At 34.2% G+C, this 17738-nt stretch overlaps 1 pseudogene; it reads left to right on the top strand.

Annotated features, from left to right (window-relative positions):
* The window catches only part of LOC106509498, a 154704-nt pseudogene that overhangs the window by 67777 nt on the left and 69189 nt on the right, over window positions 1-17738 (top strand).

The raw sequence follows: 17738 nt of genomic DNA on the forward strand, positions 1-17738 counted from the left end.
AGTGCTTGGGTGGGCAGGTAAGGAGAGATAAAGAGGTGGAGCACAGAGTATTTTTAGGGCAGCAAAAATACTCTGTATGATACTATAATGGTGATACATGTCATGATACATTTGTCCAAATCTGTAGAATGTAAAATACCAAGAGTGAATCCTAATGATAATGCGTATCAATGTAGGTTCACCCGATGTAACAAGTAAAACACTCTGGTGGGGTTTGCTAATAATGGGGGAGCCTATGCATGTGTGGGGGCAGGGAGTATATGGGAAACTTTTGAATCTTGCATTCAATTTTTCTATGAACTTAGAACTGCTCTAAAAAGAAAGCCTAGTAAAAATAAGTTTATCAGACAATTAACTTTAACAATATTACAACAAACTATGTAGTGTGCTATATTATTTTTGTAATTTACAATGGAAAAAATACTGATTCTATCTCCATCTGCTCTCTAGTCTACTGGTTCTAGGTCAAATTGCTGATTCTTCTACTTTATTCCTACTATTCTATATCCTACACTAGGTAGTCTGTGAATAGTCACTACCTTGTGTATGAACTCATACTTAAAATAGAGAAATCTATGTCTTTTGTAATTACTCAAAATTCAGATAATATCTGAATATTAAGAACTATCTTTCTCAAAAGTATTTCTAAGAACTTTTTCTGGCCTTTCATCCTTCTCTACCTTCTCTTGAAAATACAAATATAGAGATGTGATGTATCAATAGCATAGAAGCCAGGGACCTTTGTTGAGGATGTGCCAAATACCTAGAAAGAAATTTCATTTTCTAAAACATGGGTACAGGATATTATAGTGCAGGAACAGGCTCCGGGTGAAAAATAGTGGAAGATTTCAATCTAGCCACCTATGGTGTGTTTCCCTACCTTAAAGGTAAGAGGCCCAAATCAACCATAGCAAACAAGCTACCTTCACACTGGACAGAAGGTGCTGTCTAGAGAGGACAGTCCCAGCTGCAACCTCCTCACTCTCCAATTCTCACCACTCCCATTCCAAAAGTTTCACTTCTCTACTTAACTTGACAGGAACTTCAAAAGAAGAGCTGGGAGGGCTCAGAAGTTTAAACTGAGGGTCAACTTAGATCTGGATATGTAAAAGTGGTTAACCAGGAAGAGCTATGGCCAGAGAATAACTCATTATTGCCTCATATTATCCAAGTACAAACCACATTTGTCAAAGTTAGATACTCAGGCAGGAAGATCAAGGTATTTTGTTGACCAGCAGATCTATATTAGTAAAGAGACTTTTTTTTTTTGTCTTTTCAGGGCCGCACCTGTGGTACATGGAGGTTCCCAGGCTAGGGGTTGAATCCGAGCTGCAGCTGCCAGCCTGTGCCACAGCCACAGCCATAGCAATGTCATATCCAAGCTGTATCTGCAACCTACGCAGCTTACAGCAATACCGGATCCTTAATCCACTGAGTGAGGTCAGAGATTGAACCTGTGTCCTCATGGATACTAACCGCATTCATTTCCACTGAGCCACAATAGGAACTCCCAAAGAGAGTTTTAATACCCAGAAAGTTGAATACAAATAATACATATCAGCCAGCCCTGCAACTTAACATCTAAGACAGTGGATCCAAGAACAACCAGACAAACAATGAGAAGACTGGAATAGACTGACTTTTCCTAATATTTAAATGTATGGGGGGGGAGGAGACCTATGAAAATTTTCTGCAGTGTCAATTTCAAATATCAATTTTAAGATATAAATAAACAGCAGAAATGTCTTACTGAAGACATTTTTGAAAGCTTTTCAGTGTATTCCCCAAATCCAGGAAAATTTATATTCTGTGAGTCAGGAAATAAAAGATGAAACATCAGACTGGGACAAAAGGGAAGTTGTCTGGGAACAAGGTGAAAGACTAGAAAGAAATAACAACAAAAAAATGCATCTGCAGAATTGAAGATATTTTTGTAAATAATAAACTGCAGATACACAAAAATGTTCTGGCAATAAGGAAGATACACTAGGGTAACTCTACCATAATAAAAAGAGGAAGAATTAAATTATGAAAGAGAAGATCATAGAAACAATGCATAGCACAAATCAAAGAGAAGTGATACTTCAGACCTAAGAAGAAAAATTTCTGGTCTGACAAGTCTAGGAGGCTCATCTTAATGAAAAGATCACTATGAAAAGACGGTTCTATTTAAATATACTCCCATGAAGTTAGGGTCCGAGAGGCACATCAGGAAAAACAAATCAGATTTCCTATCCCAGAATAAGAGTGGAGCTTGCCTTAGACATCTTATAGTAAACAAAATAAACATCTCATAATAAACTAGAAGAAAACAGAGCAATATCTAAAGTTTTGAGGGGAAAAGAAAAGAGATCACAACTCAACCATTCCATACAGAAACAAATTTGTGTGTGACGACTGCAGAAATATATCTCAGCTATGAAAAAACTTAGAATATATGCCATTCATCTGTTCTCCTTAAATAAACTTTAAAACATACTTCAGCTAAATGAGAAACAAAGCAAATATAAAACTTAATAATGTCATGGAAGGATTAGTTGTAAATACTGAAGATAACAAAATTTAGAATTAAATTAATAAAAAGATTTTTAAAGTGATTTTGAAACAGGAAGCAAAGATAATTTTGCTTAGATCTATTAATAAAATGATAAAAATGGATACTATCAAAATCACTAGAATAAGTAGGTAAATTTTAGTTTTCATATGACAAAATTAAAAATCAATAGAAATATCAAAGAAGCATGAAAACAAAAATGACATGTTAATATGGACAAAGCTGTCAGCTATGAAAGTAAAAATCAATAGGTTTTTCTCACATTATCCTCCATCATTTGAGAAGAAGAATATATATAATTCTTCATATACATATACATATGGCTGAGTCACTCTGCTGTACAGCAGAAACTGACAGAACACTGTAAATCAACTACAATAGAAAAAATAAAATCTTACCAAAAAAAAAATCAATGGGTTAAATTTTTCAATTAAAATACATAAATATTCTCACATTGAGTCAAAATACAAAAGCGGTTATGTGCTCTTTACAAGGAGTCACACTGTCAAACAAAATAAGGATATTTTAAGGTAAAATGAAACTATATCAAAGTAAAAAAAAAAAGGACCAAAAAAAAAGCAGATATGCTGAGCAGAGTAGAATTCAAGGCAAGAAAGAGCACTAAAGGGGGTAAAGATGGATTATTATATTTTTATAAAGTATAACTATAATAGATGTAAGTGATTGTATAACATTTATCAAAATGTGTAAATAACTACAATAACAATTGTATTAGTATTTGATATGTTGAGTTGGTAAAACATTAAGTTTATGTGGTATCTGAACAGCGTAATTTTTCATTGTTACATATATATGTATATATTTAACTTTGTACCCCATGAATATAGGAGAAATATTTTTCAAGAATTCATGGAAATTTAATAAATACAAAAATAAACAAATGGGACCTAATTAAACTAAAGAGCTTCTGCACAGCAAAGGAAACCATAAAAAGAATGAAAAGATAACCCACAGAATGAGAGAAAATCTTTGCAAATGGGATTAAATGTCCAAAATATACAAACATCTCATGCAGCTTTATATCATAAAAACAACCCAATCAAAAATGGTCAGAAAATTTCAATAGATATTTATCCAAAGAAGACAAACAGATGGCAAAAAAAGCACAAGAAAAGATGCTCAACACTGCTAATTATTAGAGAAATGTAAATCAAAACTACAATGAAGTAACACCTCACACAAGTCAGAACAGCCTTCACTGAAATGTCTACAAACAATAAATACTAGAGAGGGTATGGAGAAAAGGGAACCCTCCTACACTGTTGGTGGGAACGTAAATTGGTGCAACCACTGTGGAAAACAGGGTGAAGGTACCTTAAAAAACTAAATATAGAACTACCATATGACCCAGCAATCCCACTCCTGGGCATCTATCCAAAGAAAACCATAATTTGAAAAGATACATGCATCCCAATATTCTCTACAGCACTGTTCACAATAGCCCAAACAGATGCAACCTAAATGTCCATCAAGAGAGGAATGGATACAGAAGATGTGGTACATATATACAAAGGAATATTACTCAGACATAAAAAAGAATGAAATATTGCCATTTGCCACAACATGGATGGACCTAGAGATTATCATACTAAGTGAATTAAGTCAGACAGAGAAGGACAAATATCATATAATATCACTTATGTGTGGAATCTAATTAAAATTATACCAAAGAACACATTTATAAAGCAGAAACAGACTCACAGATTTCTAAATCAAACTTATGGTTACCAAAGGGGAAACGGGGGGGGGTGAATTTGGAGGATGGGATTAGCACATACACACTACTATACATAAAATATATTACTAACAAGGACCTACTGTATAGCACAGGGAGGTCTATTCAATGTTCTTTAATAACCTATATGGGAAAAAAGAATGGATATATGTATATGTATAACTGAAGCATTTTGCTGTACACCTGAAACTAATACAATATTGGAAATAAACTATACTCTAATAAAATTTAAAAAAAGAATTCCTGGAACTTCATACAAGCCAATCATAAATAAGATGACAAAGAAAACACTGATAGTTTTAAAAAGTAAAAATTAAGCATATCTCATTTTTTTTACTTATAGTAGTGAAATTTAAAAATAAATAACAAGATTAAATAAACACTCAAACACTAGGATATATGAAATCTCTTAAATAATTATTGGATTAAAAGATATCAAAAGTACAATTATAAAACATTTAAAAATGAATTTGCTAGGCTTTGAATTTTTCTATAGGCTTGAAATTTTTCATAATAAAGTTTGGAAATTTACAATGTGAGAACTACATACATTTGAGTACTATCTCCTTCTGTCGTCTTTGCTCTGTACTGGGTGAAGGAAAGACCTTCATGGACAACATTAGCATTTGTCATGATGAGAACAACTTCCATGGTGAATACTACCCAGAGGAATTGTGAATTTGAAATAATTTGGAAGATCACTCCTGGAAGCACCTTGGAATTTTAGTTTTTTAACTAATTTATGCTTTAGTTTTTTAACTAATTTATGCTTCTAAAATATGACCGTCAAGATCATGAAGCTATTCAAACCACTTATAAGCTTTAATACAATCACCATGATAGAGTTATTCATGTGGTATTTGAAGTCTGGTGGTATAATCCTCTCATATGATAGTGTGCTTTTGTGACTTAAAAGTCTACATTAAAAAGGTGCATGGAATTAATTTAGTTTCTGTACAATTCACCACTCAGCTGGTCACTGCGGACTATACTATCACGGGAGGAGGGGGGTTAAGTGGGAAGAAAAATGCGAGAGCTCTCCTTTTAGATAGAATTAAAATCTTAAATCTGAGTTCCTGTCGTGGCTCACTTGTTAACGAATCCAACTAGGAACCATGATGATGTGGGTTCAATCCCTGACCTTGCTCAGTGGGTTAAAGATCCGGTGTTGCCTGTGAGCTGTGGTGTAGGTCGCAGATGCAGCTGGGATCCCATGTTGCTGTCGCTCTGGTGTAGGCCGGTGGCTACAGCTTCAATTAGACCCCTAGCCTGGGAACCTCCATATGCCGCAGGAGAAAAAGCAAAAAAATAAAGGAAAAAAAAAAAAAAAAGCCAAAAAACCCAACAAAAAATCTTAAATCATTACGACTCTCTGCTTGGAAGAACATGTACCCTTTGATGAGAATTCAGGATTTAAATGCTAAAAATTCAAAAGATCAAGACAACTTGACTCTAAATTTTTAGATATGAGAATAAACGGTAAAATTGTGTCAGGATATTAAGAGACAAGCATTCTCTTAATTCAAAATTGCACATTGTTGCCAATAGTTATTCAATTAAATAAACACTTTTCAGTTGGACTTCCAGTCTCATATCTGTTACTTGAGTTGGTCAGTGTTAAAAATGCAGTTCCAAATCTTTAATAATTTCTGCCTCCTTCCCAAATTTGTATAGCAGTTACCACTTCATTTTCCTTTTTAACATTGCTTTTCTTTTCCTTGCTATTTTAAACAAGTAACCTCATTATACAATTAACAAATGAACAATTTTTAGTGGTTGAGTAAGAGAGTTCAAGAATATCTTTTGAGATTCTATAAATATGATCTTAAGTCTTGTGAACAAAAGTTATTTTTCAAAGAATGTGTTATTTTAAAAATTGATTTTGTAAGGCTCATTCAACATTTACTAGCCTTTGGTTTCACTAATAACATCAAGATAATGAAAGTTAATCATGGACATGTTAAATTTTTCACTTAAAAAATTTTTTTTTTGCTTTGTGTCATTTATCTAGTTTCTAGATAAATGTTTAAATTCAGTGGTTGAGAGCACAAACCTAATGAACCATATCCTTAGAAGTGTCTTCCCTCTGGTGAAGTTCAATAAGCTGTTGAAGTTATTACTACTTCTAGGAATTAACATTTTTTATTCTAATAATTAAAGTAACAGGGAATAGAACAGTTAACTATAGTTGTGCCTACAAAGTTCATCTCCTGAGATAAGAAAGTAAGAATAAAACTTCTTCGTTAAATGTCCTTTGTCACAAATTGGAAAAGAAGAAAAATGTTACTTTGGAAAAGTGGACACTAAATATTTTTCTGTCCACATATAATTCATCTCTGTGTGCAATACTTAAAGAGATGAAATACTGAAAGTAAAATAATCTTCAAACAAAATATTTTCAAGTCAGACATAGATCCTTCCCTTCTGCCTTAATCTTCCCTCTGCCCCTTAACCCACTGTGTCAGGCCTGGGATTGAACCTGCATCCCAGTGCTCCAGCACTGATCCCATTGTACTACAGCAAAAACTCCAGTCTTTTGTACTTCTATAGTATAGCCACTAAAAAAAATTAAATAATATCACTAAGTTTTATGCATTCATAGTGGTATATCAGGATGAATGCTTTGATTTCAGCTTTTGGAATAAATTAAAAAAGAAAAGGAAAAAATTCAGCAATAGTGTTTTGATAATAGAGCATATTTCCTTAAATTTTATTAACAAAACTTTACAAAGGATTTATAACTCACAAAAATTATTTATGTTTGAGGTAAAAGTAGCAGATATTTGTAGACATAAAAAAATAAAAGGCATTCTGAGTCAAAAGACTATTTCATATTAAAACATTTGATTAAGACTAGAATGTCTATTATATTTTCATAAGAGGAAACCTCTCCTTAAAATCACTCTGAACTACCAACTTTACCCGTAAAAACTTCATGGTGCCAATCTCTTTGTTTCATTGCCTTAGTCTACCACAATCATAGTTTAATACATGTTAAAGCAAATAATTATTTTATTTGCATTAAACACCTCTTTATCCTCTTTCTTGAGTCACCCAAGAATTATCTATGCCATGCTGTTCCTAGATCAGCTTTTACTAATTGTATTTTATTCTTGTGAGCCTTGCTCACCTAATTTTATGTTTAAGTTAAATCTTTACCTTACATCATTAGGGAAGTGATTAAGAGCCCACAGAATTCTCCCTCAAAAAGATAAAACATATTATTGTAAAATTTTAGTACACTGAAGATTGTGTTTTAGGAAAAAAAGTCACCTAACAAGAATCAAAAATCAAAATTGCTGGATACTTATCATTGGAATAGAGGAAGTACAAAGTCAATGAGAGTACATCTTCAAAATTCTGAAGGAAAATGAGTTCTAACCTAAAATTCTCTATCAAGCCAATTTTTAATCATTTCAGAGTAGAATAAATAAATTTCAGGCAGGCAAATTCTAAGAGGTATATTTTCCTTGTTTCTTTCTCCCAGGAGGCTACTGGAGGGTGAGTTTTACCAAAATGAGGGAACAAACCAAGAAAGAAAACCTGCAAACCAAAAACAGTACTTACAACCCAAGAGAGAAATGAAGATAATAAACATGATCCTTCTGAAAATAGAACTCAGGATGAAAATTGAAGGTATAGAGAGGATAACCCTTTCATATTGGAGCATGGCCAAATCCTCTTCAGAAATTCCATTAGAAAGGTGCAATATCAATTTCTGAATTTTTGATGCATTTGAATATTTTGAGAGGAGATGTAAACAATTTATTAGAAGTTTCAGTTGAATCATAGATAAATATGTAGAAAATTAAGCAGAGGAGCAAAAAATATTAGTTCTATATAAATATAAATAAAACATTAAAAAGAGAGAATAATCATGATTTCCTTACTGGCTCAGTTGGGAATAATGTTCAAAATATATTAGTATAGCCCCTCCAGCTCTCTTTTAGTTACTGTTTCTCATTCTTTTAACTTTCAAACTATTTCCATCATTGTAAAGTGTGTCTCTTTACACAATACATGGTTAGACTATGAGGTTTAAAAAAAATCCTTTCTATCACAGCTGAGTTCTACCAAACATTCAGAAGAGATTTAATACATCTTCTTCTGAAACTTTTCCAGAAAATTGGAGAGGAAGGAACACCCCCAAGCTCATTCTATGAAGCCATCATTGCTCTGATAGCAAAATCAGACAAAGATACCACAAAATAAGAAAATTTCAGGCCAATATCACTGATGATCATAGATGCAAAAATCTTCAACAAAATATTACCAAAATGCATACGAATATACATTAAAAAGATCATACACCATGATCCAGTAGGATTTATCCCAGGGATGCAAGGATTCTTCAGTATCCACAAATCAATCAGTTGTTTCACCACATCAACAAACTGAAGAAGAAAAACCATATGATCATCTCAATAGATGCAGAAAAAGCTTTTGAGAAAATTCAATACCCGTTCCTGATAAAACCTCTCCAGAGAGTTTGCATAGAAGGGAACCACCTCAATATAATAAGAGCCATTTTTGACAAACCCACAGCTAACATCATTCTCAATGGTGAAAAAACTGAAAGCATTTCCACTAAGATCGGGAGTAAGACAAGGATGTCCTCTTTCACCAATGTTATTAAAAATAGTCTTGGAAGTCCTAGCCATGGCAATCAGAGAAAAAAAACACATAAAAGGAATCCAAATTGGAAAAGAAGAAGCAAAATTATCACTGTTTGCAGACGACATGATTTTATACCCAGAAAATCCTAAAGACACTACCAGAAAACTATTAGAGCCCATCAATGAATTTGGTAAAGTCGCAGGATACAAAATTAATACACATAAATTTATTGCATTTCTATATGCTAGCAATGAAAGATTAGAAAGAGAAATTAGGAAAACAATCCCATTTACCATTTCATCAAAAAGAATAAAATACCTAGGAATAAACCTACGTAAAGAGACAAAAGACCTGTACTCTGAAAACTATAAGATGCTGATGAAAGAAATCAAAGATGACGCAAAAAGTTGGAAAGATATGCTATGCTCTTGAATTGGAAAAGTCAATATAGTCAAAATGGCAATACTACCTAAGGCAATCTACATATTCAATGCAATCTCTATCAAATTATCAAGGACATTCTTTACAGAACTAGAACAAAGTATTTTAAAATTTGAATGGAAACACAAAAGATCTCAAATAGCCAAAGCAATATTGAAAAGAAAAAAATGGAACTGAATATACAAACAACTCATACAATTCAACAACAAAAAAACAATCAAGTTGCAAAGTGGGCAGAAGACTTAAATAGACATTGCAAATCAAAACTACAATGAGGTACCACCTCACACCAGTTAGAGTGGCCATTATTAACAAGTCAACAAATAACAAATGCTGCAGAGGATGTGAAGGAAAGGTGGGAATGTAATCTGGTAAAACCACTATGGAAAAAAGTATGGAAATACCTCAGAAAACTAAATATAGAACTATCATATGACCCAGCAGTCACACTCTTGGGCATATATCCAGCAAAAAGTTCATTGAAAAAAGATACATGCACCTGTATGTCCATTGCAGCACTATTCACAATAGCCAATACACAGAAACAACCTAAATGCCCAACGATGGATGCATGGATTAGGAAGATGTGGTACATATATATAATGGAATACTACTCAGCCATAAAAGGAAAAAATAATGCCATATGCAGCAACATGGATGGAACTAGAGACTCACACTGAGTGAAGTAAGTCAGAAAGAAAGACAGACACAATATGATATCACTTATATGTGGAATCTAAAATATGGCACAAATGATCTACTGACAAAACAGAAAAGATCATGGACATGTAGGACAGGTTCGTGTTTGCTAGGTGGGAGAGGGAGGGAGTGGGATGGATTGTGAATCTGGGGGTTGTAGATGAAAACTTGCATTTGGAGTGGACAGGCAATGGGATGCTGATGTATAGCTCAGGGAACTATATATCTAATCACTTGTAATGGAACATGATGGAGGATAATGTGAGAAAAAGCATGTATATAGATGTATGACTGGGTCACTTTGCTGTACAGCAGAAATTGACAGAACACTGTAAATCAATCATAATAAAAAATTTTTAAAAATCCGTTCTGCCATTCCTTGTCTTTTGATTATGTAGCCAATTTACATTTACTACAACTACTGATAAGTAGGATTTATGCCTACCACTTTGATATTTGTGTTTTATAATGTCTTTTTTGTTCCCATTCTTCAACTACTTCCTTCTATCTATAGGGAAATAGATATTTTTAGCATACCATTTTAATTCATGTTATTTTTTGAGTTATTGTATCACTGGTTGTCCTCTGTATTTTAATTTAAACAATCTGGTTTAGTATCAATTTAATTTCAATAGTACACAAAAATTTTGCTCCAATATAGCTCCCGATCCCTTTCCCCTCCTCTGTGCTATTATATTATTGCTATATAAATTATATTTTATATATTATAAACCCATCAACACAGTTTTATAATTATTTCTGTCATTTTTTTGTTTTTTATTGTTTGTCTTGTTTGGTTTTGTTTCGTTTTGGCTGTTCCTGTGGCATGTGGAAGGTCCAGGGCCAGGAATTCAGAAATCAAACCTGTGCCAGAGCAGTGAAAATGCCAGATCCTTAACCTACTAAGCCACCGGGAAACTCCATCTATGAAGTTGCCTTTTAAGTCATATAAAAGAAGAAAAGGGTTACAAACAAAACTATATTTATACTGTCTCTTATTTTTTATATATTTACCTTTATGGGTGTTTCTTATGTAGATTTGAGTTACTGAATAATGTTCTTAATTTTAACCTGAAGTATTTGCTTTATTTTTTCTTAGAATTTGGGCCTTTAAGCCACAGATTTTCCAGTTTTTGCTTATCTAGGAATGTCTTAGTTTCTCCATTTCTGAAGGATAGTTTTTTGGGATATTAAATTCTTGAATGACAAGTCTTTTTCTTTCAGCACTTTGACTATATCATCCCTCTACTTTCTGACCTCATCTTGATGAGCAATCAGATATTTTATTGAGGATCCTTTGAAACAGTGGGTTATTTTTCCTTACCAATTTCAAAATTCTCTTTTTGTTTTTGTGTTTGGATAATGTGACTATGATGTATCTAAGTGTGCATTAATTTGAGTTTATCCTACTTGGGTTTGTAGAGATTCTTGGATGTACAGATTAATATTTTTCATAAAATTGACAATGTTTCTGGTCCTTACTTCTTCAAATATTCCCTGTGTTTCTTTATCTTCCTTTTTTCTTTCTGGGACCCCCATTATGCATATGTTAGATGCCTGATGGTGATCTACAGGTCTCTTAGGCTATATTAACTTTTTTTCCTTCTTTTTCTTTTTATTCCTAGGACTAAATAATCTCAATTGAATTACCTGCAAGTTCACTGATTCTCTCTTCTGAAAACTCAAATCTGTTGTTGAGACTCTCTAATGAATTTTTCATTTTAGCTATTTTGTTTCTCAGGTCCAAAATTTCTATTTTGATCTTTTAATTTTATTTCTTCATTCAGTGAGACATTATTCTCAGACTTCCTTTTAATTCTTTTGATATGATATCCTTTAGTTCTCTAAACATATTTATAAAAGTTGATTTAAAATCTTTGTCTAGTAGCCCAAATATTTAGCCGTTACTCAAGAATAATTTCTTTTTTTTACTTTTTCTTTTCCTTTTTTTCCCCCTTCTTTTCCTTTTTTACTTTTTAAGGCAGCTCCTGTGGCATATGGAAATTCCCAGCCTAGGGGTCAAATCAGAGCTGTACCTGCTGGCCTACATCTACAGCAACACAGGATCCAAGCCATGTCTGTGACTTACACCACAGCTCATGGCAATGCCAGATCCTTAACCCACTGTGTGAGGCCAGGGATGGAACCCACATCCTCATGAATACTGGTCGGGTTTGTTACTCCTGAGACATGACAGGATCTCCAGTGTTTATTGAATTTTAAAGGACAAATTCTTTCAAGTCTTTATTCTTTGTGGTATTTAGCTACTGATACCTCTCTTTCGTTACCTTGGTAGTCAGCTAATGATTGGACATAGATTTCCTTAAATGCCTTGAAACAGTAATTTATCTATCTTTCACCTAAGGTCTCTGTGTGTATATTGGAGTTTTGGTAGTTTATCACTCTGCATTAGCCTTCACTTCCTGATTGCACAGAGCCTCATGGTCAGACAGAAGTGAAAGATAAGTGTGTTCTTAAATTTTTTTTTTTTTTTGAGCATGCAGATAGTCTGAACATGCATACAGCCTTCTAGATTCCCAGGAATATATAGATGCTTTTCAAATCCCCCCATGAACATCTCATATCCCAGATATTCTCTTAGAGTATTTAGGTTATTACCTTGTTTGCCCTAACTGGTATTGTTACTTTGAGCAGCTGCAATGTTGAATAATTCCCTCTGATTGTTTTTAATAAACACCCTAAGGGTTTTCCCACTGAACAAGCCCTGAGTCCAGTCAAATAATGACTAACCCTATGAATAAGTATTTTCTAGGTACTTCTAGACATTGCTACAACAGCAGCAATTCTCTGGGGAAGAACTATTTTAAGGAGCTTAAACCTGGTCAGCCCTCTTCATGAAGTGGCTGCCACACTGCTGGTTTTCTAGGCTATTGTGGAACTGGGGAGAGGAGGATGGCAGAAGGGCAAATTAAAATGCTACAAAGCTTAAGTTTTTACCCAGTTTCAGCAGTTTTCCTTGAGTTTTTTTCAAGTTAGTTTGCAGAGTTCTGAAAAAGTTGATTTGACAATTTTTGCCTTTGTTCTCATTGCTTTTATGGAGGAGTGGTTTTTCAGAAACACTTACTTTGCCATTCTGGAAGTCCACTGCCTAATAGTGTTTAAATGATGAAGTAAACAATGATTGTTGCTTTAACCAAAATTACATTGCAATGGCAGGATGGGTGGGGCTTGGATATTTGAAGGGAGCTTTCCTGTGCTGTAAGCAGAAATGTAGAAAGAAAACCAAATCTTCATTTTCAGTGGGGGTTAAGAGAAAATGCCCCAAACTAAGAAATCAAGATTTGGCATTTCAATAACACCATTTAGAGATGAAGGAAGTAAATATGAAAGCGATCAGCTTAAAAAGGTAAAAGTGGTTGCATTTTGTGAGAGATAATAGAAAGGCAGAGATGCAGGTAAGAGATAGATCAAAGTTATGAGCTCCCTAGATTCACCAGCAATCTGCATGATGCTACTGATGATTCTTAAGATTGATCCCCTGACACCAACTGCATTCTCCTAGGCCATACTGTTAAAGATAATAGGAGAAACGCATGTTGAGCTCCATGGCAAGGACCCTGTTGTGACATTCTGCCTACTCGCTTGCTGAGGACTGAACCAGTGTCTAATCCTGGTGCCTGGTGGGAAGGAGCCTTTCACCTCTTTCTCCTGGGCTCGTCTCTGTTGCCAATGAAGTGCAAGATGCCACTGGATCTAATCACAAAGCACTGAGGTAGATTAGACAAGTTCCCAGGCAAATGCAATGAGTATCAGAAAGTTTAGGACCTAACTGAGATGAATAATGGATCAGAAACTTAGGCAAGGAATCTGAATAAAAGGAACAGAGTACCCTTAAAAAAATTAAAAAGTAAACATGACAAAATTTTGCATTCTAAAGACATTTTGATTCAAGCCAGGGACAATTTCTGAACTGAAGAACCAGCCTCTTTTATTACCTTCCTTGAGGATTTAAGCTGGAGTCTTTGAGGCTAGGTTGGATCTCTTGACTGGAGTGGGAATGAGGAAGCAGCATTTCTGGTATAATATAAATCATATCTTGGTGATGTATGTCATAAATGTTCAATCAAATGGCACAGTTAACATTTTATGTGTTTGATAAATTGAATCTAGTATTCCTTCCATCTCCAGAAGTATATAAGTCTCTATTTTGAGCCAGAAGGAATAAAAAAAACCATTTTCTTCTGGGATGTTTTTCTAGAACTGATGGCCTCTACAACAATAATCAAAATTGCTTTCCCACATGGTTTTATAAGGGACAGTGGAGGGTGGCAAAGCTTTGTCTAATCTAAATCTCCCCTTCTGGGTGTGAAAGTTATACTTATGCACAAGTAGAGGAATAATCCTCATTGTGATCTCTGTTCCCTTGACCCCAGTTCATTCATCCACAGAAATGACTGGTCAGAAACAGGTTCTCAGACTGGTTATCCATCTTCACAGGGGAAAAAGCCAGTTGTTAATTTAATTAAATAATTATATACTTAGGGTTTACTTGTACTTCTAAAATGTCCTAGAATTCTATAAGAGGTCAGGGATACAAAGTAAATTGGACACAAAGACTGCTCACAAGAAGCTCACACTCTAGTGAGGAATCAAGGCAAGAACACAGCCTGCTCCCCACTGTGATTAGTGCTCTAATTAGGCTAAGCACATGAGGTCGTGGATTTCTTCTGGGGAATATCTAACCCAGTCTTGAGGGCAAGAAAGCTTGTTAGAATTAAGACTTTATTAAAAAGCGTTGTTGCAATAGGGAAAATGCTCAAGATTGCAAGATCTGTAAACATCTAAAAGATCATGTTAAAAAAAAAAAGAATTTTTTTTATAGGACAGGAGAAAAAGGCTAGAAGGAATCTGGTATGGGAAAGTGAAATGAGCAGGGGATATTGTGGGACAGTTGACCAAGGAAGCACTTTTCTTGCTGTCATTGGTCACCTGGAGAGGCTGCTAAGGAGGGAATGATCTGCTCCAAAGCCCAAGAGTGCAACAGAATTCAGGTACCTGGGGGAGATAAAGAAGCCTGACTAGAGTTTGGTCAAATCAGGCATTTTGTCCAGACTGGTCAGTGGGGATAAATGGTTCAACAAATCATAATATGAAGAATGGGAAATTGGAGGGTCTACATCTGGCCTCACTATAGGTAAACAAGGAGGATGTCAGTGAATCTTATCTTAGAAGAGAAAGTTTGGTTATTTGCCGTAAGCTTTTTCTGAGACATGAATTAGGATATTATTAATCGTAGCTTTTTCCAGGAACACAGGGCTCAAGTAAAGTTCAACATCAACAATATCTACATTGATACTAAGAAAAGTAGGGGAATATTAGAGAAGGGAAATTGCCATGAGGCAGGATAAACACGGTATAGTCAAGGAACATGAGGCATCAGTGCAGCGGATCTCAAAAGTAGGAGATTCTTTGAAGGTTTCTGCAGCAATTGAGAAAGAAACATTCACTTGAATTAAGGAATGGTAGTCAAATGCCCAAAGAGATACCAGCCTGTGAGATGGTGGAAAGGTGTTATAAAAAGAAATCTAGGCAATGAGCTATGAAACTACTGAAGAGTTTTACTAAGGAAGACAATGCATCTCAGTGGAGAAAGCAGTCGAAGTAGTAATCATATCAAGAGGCTGGATACTCAGTTTGATCTGAGGTAAGACATCAGATTTTTATATCTAGAAAGCCAAGAGGCAGAACTACAAAAACAGACCTATTTTCTGGGCCATGATTCTTTCAGATATGATCCCAAAAGTATAGGCAAAAAAGGCAGAAATAGACAAATGGTAAAAGCCTCTTCGCAGCAAAGGAAATAATCAGCAGAGTGCAAGGGCAGTCTATGAAATAAGAGAAAATATTTGCATATCATACATCTAATAAGGGATTAATATCCCAAATATATGGAACTCATAAAACTCAACAGTAAAAAACAAAACAAAACACCAGGTAATCTGATTAAAAAGAATTAAATTATGCCATTTGCAGCAACATGGATGGAACTAGAGACTCATACTGAGTGAAGTCATAAAGAGAAAGACAAATACCATATGATATCATTTATATGTGGAATCCAAAATATGACACAAATGAACCTATCTATGAAACAGAAACAGACAGACATAGAGAACAGATTTGTGGTTTCCAAGGAGGAGAGGGATGGGAGAGAGATGGACTGGGAGTTTGGGGTTAGCAGATGTAATCTATTATACATAGAATGGATAAACAACAATGTCCTACTACATAACACAGGGACCTATATTTAATATTCTGTGATAAACCATAATTGAAAAGAATATTTTTAAAAAGTGTGTATAATTGAAGCACTTTGCTGTACAGCAGAAATTAACACAATGTTGTATTATACTTCAATAAAAAAGATAGGTAAGGATGTGAATAGATATTTCTCAAAAGAACACATGCAAATGTCCAACAGATATATGAAAAATTTCTCAGCATCACTAAGCATCAGGAAATGCAAATCAAAACCACAATGAGATATCACCTAACATCCATTAGAATGACTACTATCAAAAAGATAAAGAAAAATGCTGAGACTGTGAAGAAAAACAACCTTGTACACTGTTGCTGGGACTATAACTATAGATATTATGGAAAACAATACAGAGGTTCCTTAGAAAATTAAAAATAGAACTACCATATGATCCAGCAATCCCACTTCTGGGCATACATCCAAAGGAAATGAAATCAATGTCTAGAAGAAATATTTGTACTCCCATGTTCATGGTAGCAACAGTCACAATAGCCATGATACCAAAACAACTTAAGTCCCCATCCACAGATGAATGAATAAAGAAGATGTGATATATATACATACAATGAAATATTAATCAGCCTTAAAAAATAAAAATTCTGTCATTTGTGACAACATAGATGAACCTAAATGGCATTATGTTAGGTGAAATAAGCCAGATACAGAAAGACAAATACTGTATGTTCTCACCTATATGTGGAATCTAAAAATCAAACTTAGAGATGTAGAATGGTAGTTGCCAGGGTCTGAACTCTAGGGAAATGAAGAGGTATTGGTTAAAGGGTACAAACTTTTAGTCCTACAGAATGAAAAAGTTCTGGAGATCTAAGGTATAGCACAATAAGTATTGTTAATACTATCTTGCATATCTTGTATACCTGAATACTACTATATTGTATACCATATATTGAAATTTGCTGAGTAGATCTTAAATGTTCTTGTAACAAAAAAGATAACCATGCAAAATTATGAATATGCTAATTAGCTCGACTGTAGTAATCATTTCACAATGTATATCAAAATATCATCTTGTACATCATAAATATGTATAATTTTGTCAATTATATATCAATAAGGCTGGAAAATAAATTAATTTTTAAAAGACCTATTTTAAGCCAATTAGATGACCATGAACCCACTATGATGGGTCATTCACCACCATCTTTATATTCTCAATAAAAATAGCAAATTAAACAATGCATTCATATGACTAGTCACATATAAAGACTTAGCTAAGTATATCCAGTACTAATTCAGAGCCAGTAGAAATCAAATGTCTCCCCAAACAAATTTCTCCTTTAGAGACAACCTTATGATCCTCTCAAAAGGTAAATTTGCATTCTCACCCCCAGACTTGGCCTCCAGAGAAATCCTTAAATATTACACTCAAG

The sequence above is a fragment of the Sus scrofa genome, chromosome 2 (assembly GCF_000003025.6).
Source record: "Sus scrofa isolate TJ Tabasco breed Duroc chromosome 2, Sscrofa11.1, whole genome shotgun sequence".
Classification (NCBI taxonomy): domain Eukaryota; kingdom Metazoa; phylum Chordata; class Mammalia; order Artiodactyla; family Suidae; genus Sus; species Sus scrofa.